This window comes from Tachysurus vachellii, chromosome 11 (genome assembly GCF_030014155.1).
Source record: "Tachysurus vachellii isolate PV-2020 chromosome 11, HZAU_Pvac_v1, whole genome shotgun sequence".
NCBI classification, from domain to species: domain Eukaryota; kingdom Metazoa; phylum Chordata; class Actinopteri; order Siluriformes; family Bagridae; genus Tachysurus; species Tachysurus vachellii.
Genome location: NC_083470.1, coordinates 7,863,905 through 7,878,227, shown reverse-complemented (window position 1 = coordinate 7,878,227; position 14,323 = coordinate 7,863,905).

Genomic DNA, 14,323 nt, shown 5'->3' with positions numbered 1-14,323 from the left:
AGCCTTTTCTCATAAAGTAAGAAAACATTGACCTTAGACAGTATTGATGTATTGCTCAATCCTTTAAAGACACCTGAAGGAATCTATTGTATTGGTTACATAGCACCAGCATAGCACATCTTATTTCATTCAGCAATGTATGAATGTGGAACTGAAAAAAATCCAATAAGTAAAAAAAAAAAAAAGCTTTTTTTTTTATTTCTGGTAAAGTAACATAGTTATATAGCATGTCTTTTCAGCAGTACAGTACAGTCTTTCTCTACAACATTGGCTTATTCGGTAATACATTAACATGATCCAGTATTAATACTGTGAAGTTTATGATCTATAGAAGCAGAAGTCTTTATTTTGTCACACACACTTTACGGCATGGTAGAATTTTTCCTTCATGTATCCCAACTTTGGAAGTTTAGGTCAGAGCGCAGGGTCAGCCATGATATAGTGCCCCTGAAGCAGGGAGGGTTAAGGGCCTTGCTTAAAGGTAACAGTGGCAGCTTGGCAAAGCTGGGGCTTGAAACCTGATCCTCTGATTGACAACCCAGAGCTTTAACTGCTTGAGCCACCACTGCACTGTTTTACAGGAACATGTTGCATGTTGATTATATACAAAGCTGTTAGTGCTGTAGACAAACTTAGCATTTCATAGCAAGGCTTAATGCAGAATAAAACAACAAATCTCTGTAGACAAAAGAGATACGGTGACATGAGGTTCTGTGATCAACTTGTGTACAACTGAATGGATAAAACACAGCCTAGGCTTTAAATTCTTCATCTCTTACCTCAGGGAATTAATAACGACAACAACAACAACAACAACAACAACAATAATAATAATAATAATAAGAAGAAGAAGAAGAAGAAGAAGAAGAAGAAGAAGAAGAAGAAGGTCTTTATTAATACTTATTATTAACAATGGTAATATTAATAATTACAATATTTTTAATACTATTTATGATAATAATAATAATAATAATAATAATAATAATAATAATTGAATTGAGCAAATGGATCATGTTTTTTGAAAGACTAAAAGTGTAAAACTACACAAACTTTTAAAAAGTTCTCCTTGTACCAGAAAATATTTTGTTGTTCCAGCTTTTGTCCATAATCTTAAAAATTTCTTCTCATAGAAATGTCTTCAGATCTGTTATTTGACATTAACTCTAAATTATTTAAAAAAAAATACATGAATAAATTAATAAAAGAGCGTTTAGGCTGCATTGAGCTACTTCCTACGATCACTGTGTTCTGTCTGATTGCAGCAGGAGCAGGGGACACATTCATTTAACTCAGGCAATACCAACATGACAGAGTGGGGAGGTTAATTCCTAATGGAAAAGGTTAACTTTTTTCATCAACATCGCATAAAGATACTGCAAATGATATCTTATGCATAACATTTGGACAGTCTATTATGTACAATAAACATCAGATTTGCACACGAATTGTGTACACACATGTAATGAATGCAAATTTCTCATGCATACGAGATGAGCGATGAAGCTTAATAAATGTCAGTTGCTAGTGGTCGCTCTGTGTGCAGATCACCGCTTGTGTGAATATAAACATGCACACAATTATCCATTACTAGTTATCACATAGTCATTCTTCAAATGATATGACATTTGATTTGATAACATCCTACTAGAAAATGAGATAAGCCATGCTGCATTCATTAAAACAATGACTCTGTTAACCTTTTATGGGAGTTGAGCGTGATCATAAACTAAGAAATGTATTAGACAAAACAAATCAAGACAAACACAATCAAAGCACAGTTTACATTTGTCAGCAGATGCAGCATAAAACGTTAGCATTTCCAGAATATATTTAAATACATTTTCTGGGGAGTTCAAGAGGAGACGGTGACACTGTTGCAGCGGATTTGAACCCCATATGGACCCACTAAATATGAATGAATATTTAAAGAACCATTTATGTAACTGGTGACATCATAAATGTGAGCTGAATCGCTGAGTGAATTGTACGGCACATGCCGTTTCAGTCATAAACATTCCTTTTCTTTAAAACTGCCTTGTGTTGCTATAAGCTCAATTCAATTCAATTTGATTTGTATAGCACTTTTAACAATAGACATTGCCTCAAGACAGCTTTATAGGGCGTAAAGAATATAATACAAAAAGCTCAAGATTAGTATTGTACTTATATTTAAATGTGTTTGTATTTATGCACAATAAACAAACCTGAGGTGACTGTAACAAGGAAAAACTCCTTTAGACGGAAGAGGAAGTTGTGGCTGAAGTGGTTAAGTCTCGGAGTTGTTGATCAGAGGATCAGGGTTCGAGCCTCAGCACTGCCAAGCTGACACTCTTAGGCCCTTGAGCAACTCTCACTGCTCAAGGGGCCCTGTATCATCTGTGACCCCAAACTCCAAAGTTGAGATATGCTAATAAAGGTTTTCACTGTGCTTTAATGTACTGTATATGTGACAAAATAAAAGCTTCTTCTTTTTCTATGAATAAACCTTGGAGGAAGGGAACCTCATCCTCAGTCAGGTGACAAATACAATTGTTATAAAAGCCGGTACTAAGTGTAGACATATGTAATATTTTTAATGAAATATATATGGAGTGATTCAGTGACGGGAAAGGACACCCTGGATAAGGCACTGCAGGCAAAAGAGCAGCGGTGTAAAATTTCTACTTACTTCTGATAGTGGGATCCATTACTTTATACACGGCACTTATCTGTGATTAGCTAATCAGTGGAATGGGTCACAGACCTGAGCTCCAGCATGCAGGAAAATGGTCATATTATTACAAATTAGATCATAACAAAGGAAGAATAATTTAAAAACTCTGGGAGCCCTTCATGCTCGTGTTGCCTTCTGGCTCTGCTTTCTAGTTATACTGTCACCAGCAGACCAGCTTGGTTCTTACGCTCGCACTCTGATCACAACATACAGCCGAACATAGTCTGTTCTCACTCTTTCTACTGAGCTGTACAAGCTATATGTGTACTCAGTGTACTGCCTGCTTCTGACACACTTCTCCCATAGTGACTTCTCTGATGTTCTGGACCTGCCTGATTCATCCTCATGATGTACTCCTGCGTGGAGCTCTGTGCACTTGTGACTCACCTTCTGCAGCTGTGGATGATCCCACATTCATACACCAAAGCTTTGCACTTCCCAAAAGCTGTTCAGGCCTAAGAGTCATCCTAAGAGCTGCTGCTGTAATCATAAAGACTGTACTGTGCTCATGTCAGGACTTTTTCTCATAATAATATTCTCAAAATATCATTTCACCAAATTTAACAATGGCTTGTTTTACATTTCTGTATTTGTATGTAAGTGATTTCTTCATTCCACTACAGAAGAGGATGGATTCCCTTTTGACTCTGGATCGGAGTTTTGCTCATTAGAGATTTATTAGAGATCCAGACATTTTTATCTGGATAAAAATTCTGTAAAGTTCTGTAAAGGTTTCTGTAAAGTCAAATAAAATTGAATTGAATCGAACCTGCATACAAACAGTCTGTGCATCTTTAACCTTTTTTTTTTTTTTTTTTTTTAATATTTTTGATTTTATCATTTTTTTGTACTGAAAGTATGTTTTAAAAGGATCAGACATTTCCAAATGTATTGTACTCTGAATACAAACACATTCCTGATGTATTCTGAATAGATTGTAGCCCATCGCTGATAAATGATGATTTTTTTTTTCTCAGTCTCAAAGCTCTTTGAATAAATATGGAAGTAGTATGAATAAAAAAGAAGTAATGAATAAAATGATTCTGTATACAGATTAAATGATTCGGTCCCTTTGGAATAATCAAGCTGCCTAAAGGCACACCACAAGAAGGCATATACAAACAATAAATAATGGCATCTACCTGGGGGAAGGATTTGAATGGATTATGTATATCCTTGCTCTGGTAACTCCCATTAAAACATGCTGGATGGCAAACATCTTAAGGGAGGCTGATCACAGGGAAACTAACTTCCTTCACCATTAAAATGTAGCCTGGAATCTTTTGAAACTTTTCAGTATTTCACAGCCTGGAACAACTCCTCCTTTTTCTCTTCTTTAATCTTTTTTTCCGTTCTATGATTTGGTATATTTGCAGCATTTCATGGAAAATTGTGACAACGCAGTGGGAGGTTGGGGAAGATTAAACGCTTTTACAAGTCAGTAAATCACTGCTGCTGTGAGAGAATTTGGATTTGATACAGAGAGAAGAAGGGAACATGTGCCATGGACTTAGTGTATTCATGCATGATGACCTATCTGTGAGAAACATAAAGGGTCTGCATGGAAACCCCTGAGGACTCACACATACATATACTGTATGTACACACCAGATTTAGTGCCCAAGCACTACAACCCTTAACCTTTAACTTTAACACTGAGCTTTGGTGAAGTGAGAATTGTGGCCAGTTGTATCCAACTGTACTATTTACACATAGATTTAGTATTAGGTCAGAGTATAAAGTCTGGGTTATACCGTATGTTGTCAGTAGTTATTTTAAAACTAGCATAGTGTAGAATTTCAGTTGCAGCACAGACACATGTCATAACTTATTGTACAATAAGTGAAAAAACATATCTACTTCACGATAATCAGCCAATCAGAAACATGATCTGACATAAACAGTAAACTCCACATCCACTATTTAAACACAGGGAACAGGGAAACTGTATTCATTATTTGTCAACTTAGTCATTTTAACACAATTTTAAGTAGATTCATTTCACTAAACTAGCTTTTCCAATAACATCTCCTGTATTTTGACTTATGGTTTACTTGCCTGTTGTGCAACAATGACACTGATTTATGTTATTCATCTAAATTTAACCTATAACATTTTTTTTTCGATTGGTGACTAAAGTGCTCAATACGCTTCCAGATATAAATACAGTCATGTGAAAAAAATTAGAACACCCCATTAAAAATTAAGTTATTTATTAGGAAATGTCAACATGTCAATTTCTGGTCTTGTTGTAATTTGTACCTGTAGATGAAAAAAAAAGAAATCACTTTTCACAAGTTCTAGCTAATGTTTCACACTTTGGCTGAAATAACCTCAATGAGACATTTCTTCTAGCCATCTACCAGTTTCTTACATCAACTGGAAGAAAGTTTCCCCCAACTCTTCAATGCAGAATTCTTTCAGCTGTATGATGTTTGAGGGGTTCCTTGTATTTCTTTGTCTGTTTCACATCCCCACACAGGATCTCAATAGGATTGAGATCTAGGCTTTGACTTGACCATTCCAGAATTCAAAATTTTTAGTGAGTCCTTGGTGGATTTACCTGTATGTTTAACATCATTGTCATATTTCAGGGGCCAGTTCCACTTCATCTTCAGTTTTTTGACAGATGGTCTGACATGTTCCTCAAGCACCTTCTGAAACAATGTAGAATTCATAGTGGATTCTAGGATGGTGAGCCTGGCCAGGTCCTGCTGCAGAAAACCATTCCTAAACCATAACACTCTCACCTCCATGTTTCACAGTTCTTTTTCTAAAATGCTGTATTTGGTTTACACCAAAAATGTCCTCTGTTATGTTTTAGAGTTTTAGACTCGTCTGTCCAAAGCACATTATTCTCTTTCTGATTGTAGATTCATGCACTTTGACATCAACTGTATCAAGAACTTGCTTTAGGTCCTGTGATGATATTTTATGGTTTTTGGAGACTTCTTTAAGCATCTTGCAATCTGCCATTGGGGTGAATTTGCTTGGATGGCCTTTTGACAAGCCGTCTTAAAAATGGCCTGTAACAATGTTCTAATAATTTGCACCTGATGTAATACACCTGTAGGTAATTTTATCAATTTTAGGACAAATATATGTGAGGGTGTCATTACTTTTCACCTCACTTTTTCCTTAGATTTCTTTTAAATTCCATTTTACAGATCATTTAAAAATGTTTAGATAAAAAAATGTTGGTTTTATTTGTTTAGTTAGATTACTTGAATATTCCAATATTGTTAAAATGAAGATTAAATGCCAATATGTTTAACTATTAACATAAAATGTATGTACTATATAACTCAACACACAGCCATTAAGGTCCAAACTGCTGGCCACAAAAATGAGTACAACCCTAAATGAAAAAGTCCAAATTTGGCCCAATTAGCCATTTTCTCTCCCCGGTGTCATGTGACTCGTTAGTGTTACAAGGTCTCAGGTGTGAATAGGGAGCAAGTGTGTTAAATTTATTAAATCTTATCGCTCTCACTCTCTCATACTGGTCACTTGAAGTTCAACATGACACCTCATGGCAAAGAACTCTCTGAGAATCTGAAAAAAAAGAATTGTTGCTCTACATAAAGATGTGTAGGCTATAAGAAGATTGGCAAGACCCTGAAACTGAGCTGCAGGCTATTTCTTGATTTAGCAAAACAAGTCATTACTTTTATGTATATTTTTTTTCTGAGCATACTTTTAAAAATTAGTCAAACATTAAATCTGAACGTATTAACAAGATAATATTGATAACACAGCATCAGCATGGGCAGAGGCAGAACTGTGTGTTTTTATATGGTGCCACTTCAGTAATGAGACAGTCTCCATATTCCCAAAGACATCTGATTGAGTATTCTGAAGGTGGGAAGAGTGGAGGCAGCCTCTGCCCTATTCCCAGTCTGGGATGAACTGTCAGCTCTGCTATGTGACAGATGCATACCTTCTTCGGATGTGTTGAACTGAGGAAGAGACAGGAATGGGGAAAAAAACAGACTAAAAAGAGAGGGTGAATACAGGAAGGAGAGGGTTAAAAGGTTACAAGGCAGGTGAGAGGACGCTGACACACCAGAGAAAATAAGAGTTGCAGATAAGAAATAATTTCTTTTTTTTTCTTTCTCTTTCTCAGCCACTCCTCTGGACAGCCTGAGGCTTTCTTGTCTGCTCTGTCCCTGCAGGCTAACTGACAGCCTTCATCTCATACGCAGCACTCATGTTCATATTGCAACACACACACTACAGTGACTTCGGTAGCTCTGATCTGATAGCATGCTACAGGCTATACGCCAAACCCGGAAGATTTGACGCCATGTCTTTTTCAAGCTCTGAGCAGGTGATTAATGAGACACAAAAGCATCAAAGTATACTGTGTCATATTAAAAACAAGACGTTGAATGTGAATAAGATGCTAAAAGTAGATTAATAAATGGATATTAAATGGATGGCAGATATTAATTATTCTATCACAGAGCTGATTATGATAAGCTTTGTCAGTCAGGAGGTTACCCACCATGAGAAAGTTGGAAGGTCTTCATGACAGACGACTCTTTACTTTATTGTTGAAAAAAAAAAAGTCGTCAATTCTAAAACATAACTATAAATGCTTACAATCTATTACATGTTGTCAAGGAGTTGCAAAGACTGCAGATGCAGGTGGAGACTTTTATTGTGAAATGGTTCTGACTATGTTCCTCTGTTTTCAGTGATTTAGTTACCTTTGTCACTTAAAAGTGCATTTTGTTTCCTTGGGAACTCAGTGATGTGACAAAGTCCACCTGTTGTTTGAGATTTTCCAGTTTTAACTTTTCGCCAAGTGTTTTTCTTGATCAAGCCTAGTATGTACTGCTCTGATTGCTCATAGTATTGATCATAGCTTAGTTCTGACCTGTCTTTTGCCTGCTTTTTTGAACTGTGTTAAAAATCCTAACCTGCGTTTTTCAAAATGTAAAAAACAATCATAATTAATTGTTAATCAAGCTGTACGTGCAAAATGTCAACCATGAAGTAATATGAACAAATGAACTAATATTGTAGTTCTGTTTCAGTGTAGGGGGTCACGGTGGCTTAGTGGTTAGCACGTTCGCCTCACACCTCCAGGGTCGGGGTTCGATTCCCGCCTCCACCTTGTGTGTGTGTGGAGTTTGCATGTTCTCCCCGTGCCTTGGGGGTTTCCTCCGGGTACTCCGGTTTCCTCCCCCGGTCCAAAGACATGCATGGTAGGTTGATTGGCATCTGGAAAATTGTCCCTAGTGTGTGAGTGCGTGAGTGAATGAGTGTGTGTGTGTGCCCTGCGATGGGTTGGCACTCCGTCCAGGGTGTATCCTGCCTTGATGCCCGATGACGCCTGAGATAGGCACAGGCTCCCCGTGACCCGAGGTAGTTCGGATAAGCGGTAGAAGATGAATGAATGAATGAATATTTCAGTGTAAAGATTTCATCATTTAACCCCTGAAAAGCTACATTCTGCAAATAGTCTTGAACAAAACAATGTCTTCTTTTCAACCGTCAGTTTAATTTGGTCTAAGAAGAGCATCAGAAAATGTTTCTCATGAAATCACCTCGGTTGCGGCTCTCTAGCCGAGAGAGAGGAAAAGCCAGATGAGACCTGGTGTAATTAAGCCCAATGGTTGTTAGTGACTGGGTAAGACAAAAGTGACATCTCACAGTGGAGCTTGGCAGGGGAGTTGTGCAAGACACATGAAACTGAGAGAAATACTTCAGGTTTTTTGGTAAGCATGGTTCAGAAGATTCAGTGTGCTGTACATCTTTTCATTCTGATATATACAGAATAATGGGCCATATTCAAAATCAGTGAATTAAAACCCTATATTAGTATTTTCATGTGGGCATTTACAGATATTCAGAACATTTAAATTTGCTTAGCTAAATGTTCTGGCTGTGGCATCTGTGTGTAGTTCTCACAAGGTGACAGATTTCAAAAATTCAAATTCAGCACAGTAATCACTGAAATATATATTTTTTAGTTTTAACAATAAGGCGTCATTATTCAGCAACTTAAAAAAATAACATTTGATCCATCACAACCTACTATTTTGCATGTTATGTATGACTCTCAAGCTGTCATCACATCTACATACTTTTTTTGTACTTTTTTGCTATTAAATCCTCACCAGAGGCAGTGAAATCTTAATACAGATGTTTTGGTTTACTTGGTGTAGAAATGAATGGCATTATGAAATACCCTGTAGGTCTCTCAAGGAGACCCTCAAGGTTTACAAAAAAATTTATTTGTTACCAAGACTTGCAATACCAAGTATACAAGACAAAATCTGTGTGTAGCTGTGCATTTCGTCATAGAGGCAGGAGGCAGGAATACAAGAAAACAATAAAATAGATTCAGTGTTATTGATTTGTTTATTTAGACATTTTGCGATGGATGAGAAATCATGCATCATGTGTTAGGATCAGCGTTATCTTCATAGCATCTCTTAATAAATCTGGGATTCCCGCTGTAAGATTCTGGTAGACAGATATTCAAAACCGTAACAAGACACTACTTGTGTAGAAATAAAAACCCAAGCCACATCAATAACTTCCGTTTCAACACTTTACCCTGAAGACTACTGCAATGTGTTTTATGATGGAACAAGAGAAAAACAGAAAGGAGGCAAATAAAACAGACAAGCTTTACAACGCCAATCTCATATCTGTTCTTTGTCTTTTCACTTCCTTTAAATCAAATTAATCCGAGCAATTCCTTTCTGACTGACACACCAACATTTGGTCTTATTTTAAAATAATATCCCACTGAGCCACAAATGCAATTTGCAGCTGATGGAGAGCACTCAATGGCTAGATGTGGGAAAACATAGCTGGAGGGCCCAGCAGGGACCCGGGGTGTGTGTCTATACATTTATCAGCTAAGGCTTGTTTATGGCTCCTAAAGGAGGCATGGCACAGGAGGGGGGAGTCCAAGTAAATAGAAGGAACTTGTGAGAAACCGAAAATATCAGAATCAATATAGTTCGTATTTCGGCAGATACTTCATATTACTTCACCCACAACCGGCTCTAAAATATTGGGGTTACTAATGAAAAGAAAAGCAGCTACACCAAATCCTGGCCTTGTTAAATGTTGACCCAGTACTTATGGCTACAATAATGTAATGTGCCTGAAACTTGTGTCTACTAAAGTTTCATTTTCTCTTCATTGTTGTTATTCCACAACAGTGAGTACATGACACTGGAGCACGTAAATATTTCTTGGAAAACTGAATCCAAGGGAACTTAAAAGTTAGGCTGTTTTTTAGTTTAAATGTATAGAGTTTGAAGGATGTGTTAGTGTTTACACCAATGATACACTAATTAAATAAAAACAAAAGCAAAATTGCTGTAATAAGAATAGAGCTATACGGTCTCTTTTATAAGAGTAGTGATGCTCATATAATCTCATTTAGAGTTTGCAAAAAGTCGTGACAGAGCCTTAGTGGGCATGTGGACAGTAATTCTCTGGTGTAACTTTTTAGGCCTTGTCACAAAGCTTTACATTTATAAGCGCTTCACTTCTCATCACCCTGAGAACTACTGTTCCTACAATGAAGAATGGTGGTAGGTGGTGGTTGAGCATTACTCATCATCTTGGTAGCTTCTCAGAACAGTCCCTGACATTCACTGAGTCACTGACATTTGTTGGATGGCCTCTAGAGTCTAGGCAGAGTTGCAGAGTGTTGTGCCATATTCTTTTCATTTTTAATAATGGTGTAATGTAATGGTGTCTCATGGGATGTTCAAAATGTTGAAAAGATTTAGGGGGGTGAGTACTGAGTGTGTTAGAGCTCAAAAGTGCTTCAGAAGCTATAACAAAGTAGGTGAACCACTACTTTACACAGGCATTATGCATAGGTAATGTGATTATTTGTCTTATTTAAGGTAAGAATATATAGCCATAGATGACAAGTGCAGAATATACAGTATAAAATAAGTAATAAAAAATCCTGGCTATTATACAGAACTAGATAGATGCGGCAGCTCAGTGGTAGCTCATTGGTCCTGCACTATAAATAATAACCTTAAAATCCATTTTCACAATGAGCAAGATTAAGGCCCACCATCACTTCCATTTGGATTGATGTTACAACATCCCACATTGTTTTGAGTATCATATCTCATATTTGGGAATTATTGTAGCTCAGATTGCTGTGTTAGTCAGTAAATGAAAAAGAATAATGTTACTAAAGTCGTTTTATGGTAAATTATGTTGTGAACTGGTGCAAAAAAATCTAGAGATATGAATTTTTAAAGAAATAAATCTTATATGTTTGTGCTATCCAATTCTTGGGGGACTAGGAGTTCAAGGTCAGGACAGGTGTTCATTAAAAACAGTGCAGCAGATAAACAAAAGGCTAGAAAGTGCACAGAAACTTGAGAACGGGACAGGGTCAGGTCATGAGTAAACAGGCATAATGCCTAATGAAGGCAAAAAAATCAACAAAAGCTCAGACTCATCACCAGGTCGGTGCTGGGGTTAGAGACACAAAGTAACACAGAGAGTCTGGGTCATTTAAATGGGTAGTGTGATTGTAAACAGTTATGCTTATTTACTAATCAAATAGCTTTCACTGGAAATATGACCTTTATTGGGTTGCAAGGTGAAAATTGTAGAGCAATTACATATAAAAATAACTGACTGGTAATAGTCTTCATAGTTAGTAGTACTGTATGATGACTCATCTGCCTCCCCTTCATGAGTTCCACCATACATCACTACAATCTGGTCATGCATGTATCATCATCCTCCAAGCAACAAAAAGGTAAACTGACCCTAAAAAAGATTCCTTTCTTGTAGTGCTGTATAGTGTCAGCTATATCTATCAAACTTCATGATCCTAAACAAACAGGGTTCAAAGTGGCATAATCTAAAGAAACTGTCTTTTTGGATTTAGTAAGAAGCTTAACGGTGCTAGATCAGTTAAACAGTCAATGGTCCACATTCTCCTTGACCTTTCAGCAGCCTTCAATGCTGCCAATCATAAGACTCGCCTGTCTATTCTCATGAGTCTTGAAATTTGTAGCACAGCATGGCAGTGGTTTGTTCCTTATCTGGATGGTCATATCAGGTGACATACAGGAGATCCACTTTTGTTATATGCAGACTCTCCACTTGTGTCCCACAAAGCTCAGTGCCTTATGCTTTTCTTTTCTCTCTGTTTACCCGCTCCCTTAGTACATTCTTTTCCTCACAAGGGTTTCTATACCGCTTCTATGCAGACACTAAATTGTCACATTGTCTCTTGTTTCTGCACAAATTGTAGCCTATGTCTATCAGGAAAATCATTGTGGATGGCATCTCATCAGTTGAAAGGCTGCGTGGCTGTATATCAATGGATACGCATCCTCATATAATGTGTCTCTGATTACACTATCTGGTAATAAATGCAACCTTGGGGAAGTTTTTGGACAATCAGCTATCCTTCCCTCCTCACATTGCTAGCCTGACACTATTGTATATATGTTTATCTTTTACAACATCAGGAAGATCCAGCCCTTTTAATCCATTGGAACCAGTCAGTTTCATGTTCATCTGGAGATTTGACTGGAACTCATTCCAGAAACTTCTTCTGCTGCATGCTATGCAATTAAGTTGTATTGAAATAAAATGGTCCAATTTTCATATGAAAAGATAAATATTTTAATGTTCTGATGTTTATTCCCAAGTGCAGCTGCACTACATACATTCAATAACTCTTTTGCTGCATCGTTCCTCTGGCTTTTACCACCACTTTCAAGTTTGTTGAGTGTTGTTTTGTCTGCTTGATACTGATAATGATGGGAAGGCTTGCAGGAGATTGAAAGCCTGAAGTACTGGTGCCAGGATAACAACCTCCTCCTGACTGTCAACATCTTTACCACCTTAGATACTTAATGGGCTTTAAACTGCCCTCTACACTGCTAAGGAAATTTTATTTTTGCACCACCGATGGCATCCTAATGGGAAGCATCACATCCTGTTTTGGGAACCCCACCAAGTAGGACTGGAAAATACTCCAGAAGGTGCTGTGATCAGTTGTGGACACCATCTGAGCTGATCTCCCTGACCTGAAGTCTGTCTGAAGCAAGCAGTGCTGGACCAAGGCCAGGAGGATAAAAAAAGGACCTCAGACACTCTAACAATGGACTCTTCTCTATGTTGCACTCGAGGAAGTGCTTTCACGCTATGTCAGCCAAGAGAGATAATAAGGAGAAACATCTTCCTACAGATCATTCAGGCTCTCAAAAGCAAGGACTATCTATTTATACATGCACCTATAAATACATACCTTGGATACAACACCTACACACAACATCCTGCCAATACACTCTATAAATAAGTATTTATTATATTTTTAGCTTTTTTCACCGCAACTAACTTAATTTGATGTTTCACAGCATTATATTACAAACAACTGCAGACATCTGCACTTTATACCACATTTTTATATTTTCCTTTTTCTATTTCAGTTTAGGGGGAGCATGGTGGCTTAGTGGTTAGCACGTTCGCCTCACACCTGCAGGGTTGGGGTTCGATTCCCGCCTCCGCTTTGTGTGTGTGGAGTTTGCATGTTCTCCCCGTGCCTCGGGGGTTTCCTCCGGGTACTCCGGTTTCCTCCCACGGTCCAAAGACATGCATGGTAGGTTGATTGGCATCTCTGGAAAATTGTCCGTAGTGTGTGATTGAGTGAGTGAATGAGAGCGTGTGTGTGTGTGCCCTGCGATGGGTTGGCACTCCGTCCAGGGTGTAACCTGCCTTGATGCCCGATGACGCCTGAGATAGGCACAGGCTCCCCGTGACCCGAGGTAGTTCGGATAAGCGGTAGAAAATGAGTGAGTGAGAGTGAGTATTTCAGGTTGAAACACAGATCCGTACAAAGGGGAAAAAAGAAACAGAATCCCTTTGAGATTCTTGTGTGGCTTTACTTGACCCACCATCTCTCAAGATACAAATGAAGACCTGCATTAAGACTCATCGGCTTGACCTCAAATGTACTGTAAGAGTCATAGTTGAAGACTGAATACCAATCTCTACTCAACCAGTAAGATGAGCATTAATAGTTAAAATAAAATCACAACTTGCATGGTTTCTTGTTGTGCTAACGTTTTTCTAACATGGTTAAGCTTGATGGTATTCTTAAACCCTGACCTACTGATTTGGCACAGAGATAAATGGCACAGAAATGCTATAAATGTAATTCAAACAAATATACAAGTCCAGTTTCTCTTTTCATTTTAACACAGACTTGCTGCTAGCAGCATGCATTGGTCAGCTTTGTCCAGCTCTTAAGACTAAAGACATGCCAGATATTCAAAAGTTTCCCGAAAGAACTTAAACTTACATACCTTCTTCCTCCAGAGTGCAGCTTTCATTCTTAATAGATGCCCGACAGGTGAGAAGTTGAAGAAATGTGGCTATTGTGTTAAAGTGGGTGCAATCGTGGCAGAAGTATGAGTGTAAATATAGACCTATATTTTTGAAAGCACAGCTACAGTGCATGTTGACATCAAATTGTCGTCAGAGATTTTTTTTGTCAATTCTTTCACACATTTTTCAACCTGTTTTCCTTCCCCTTGGAAAAAAAAAAAAAAAAGGTTTATTTATTCTTTCAGGGCTATTTCTATT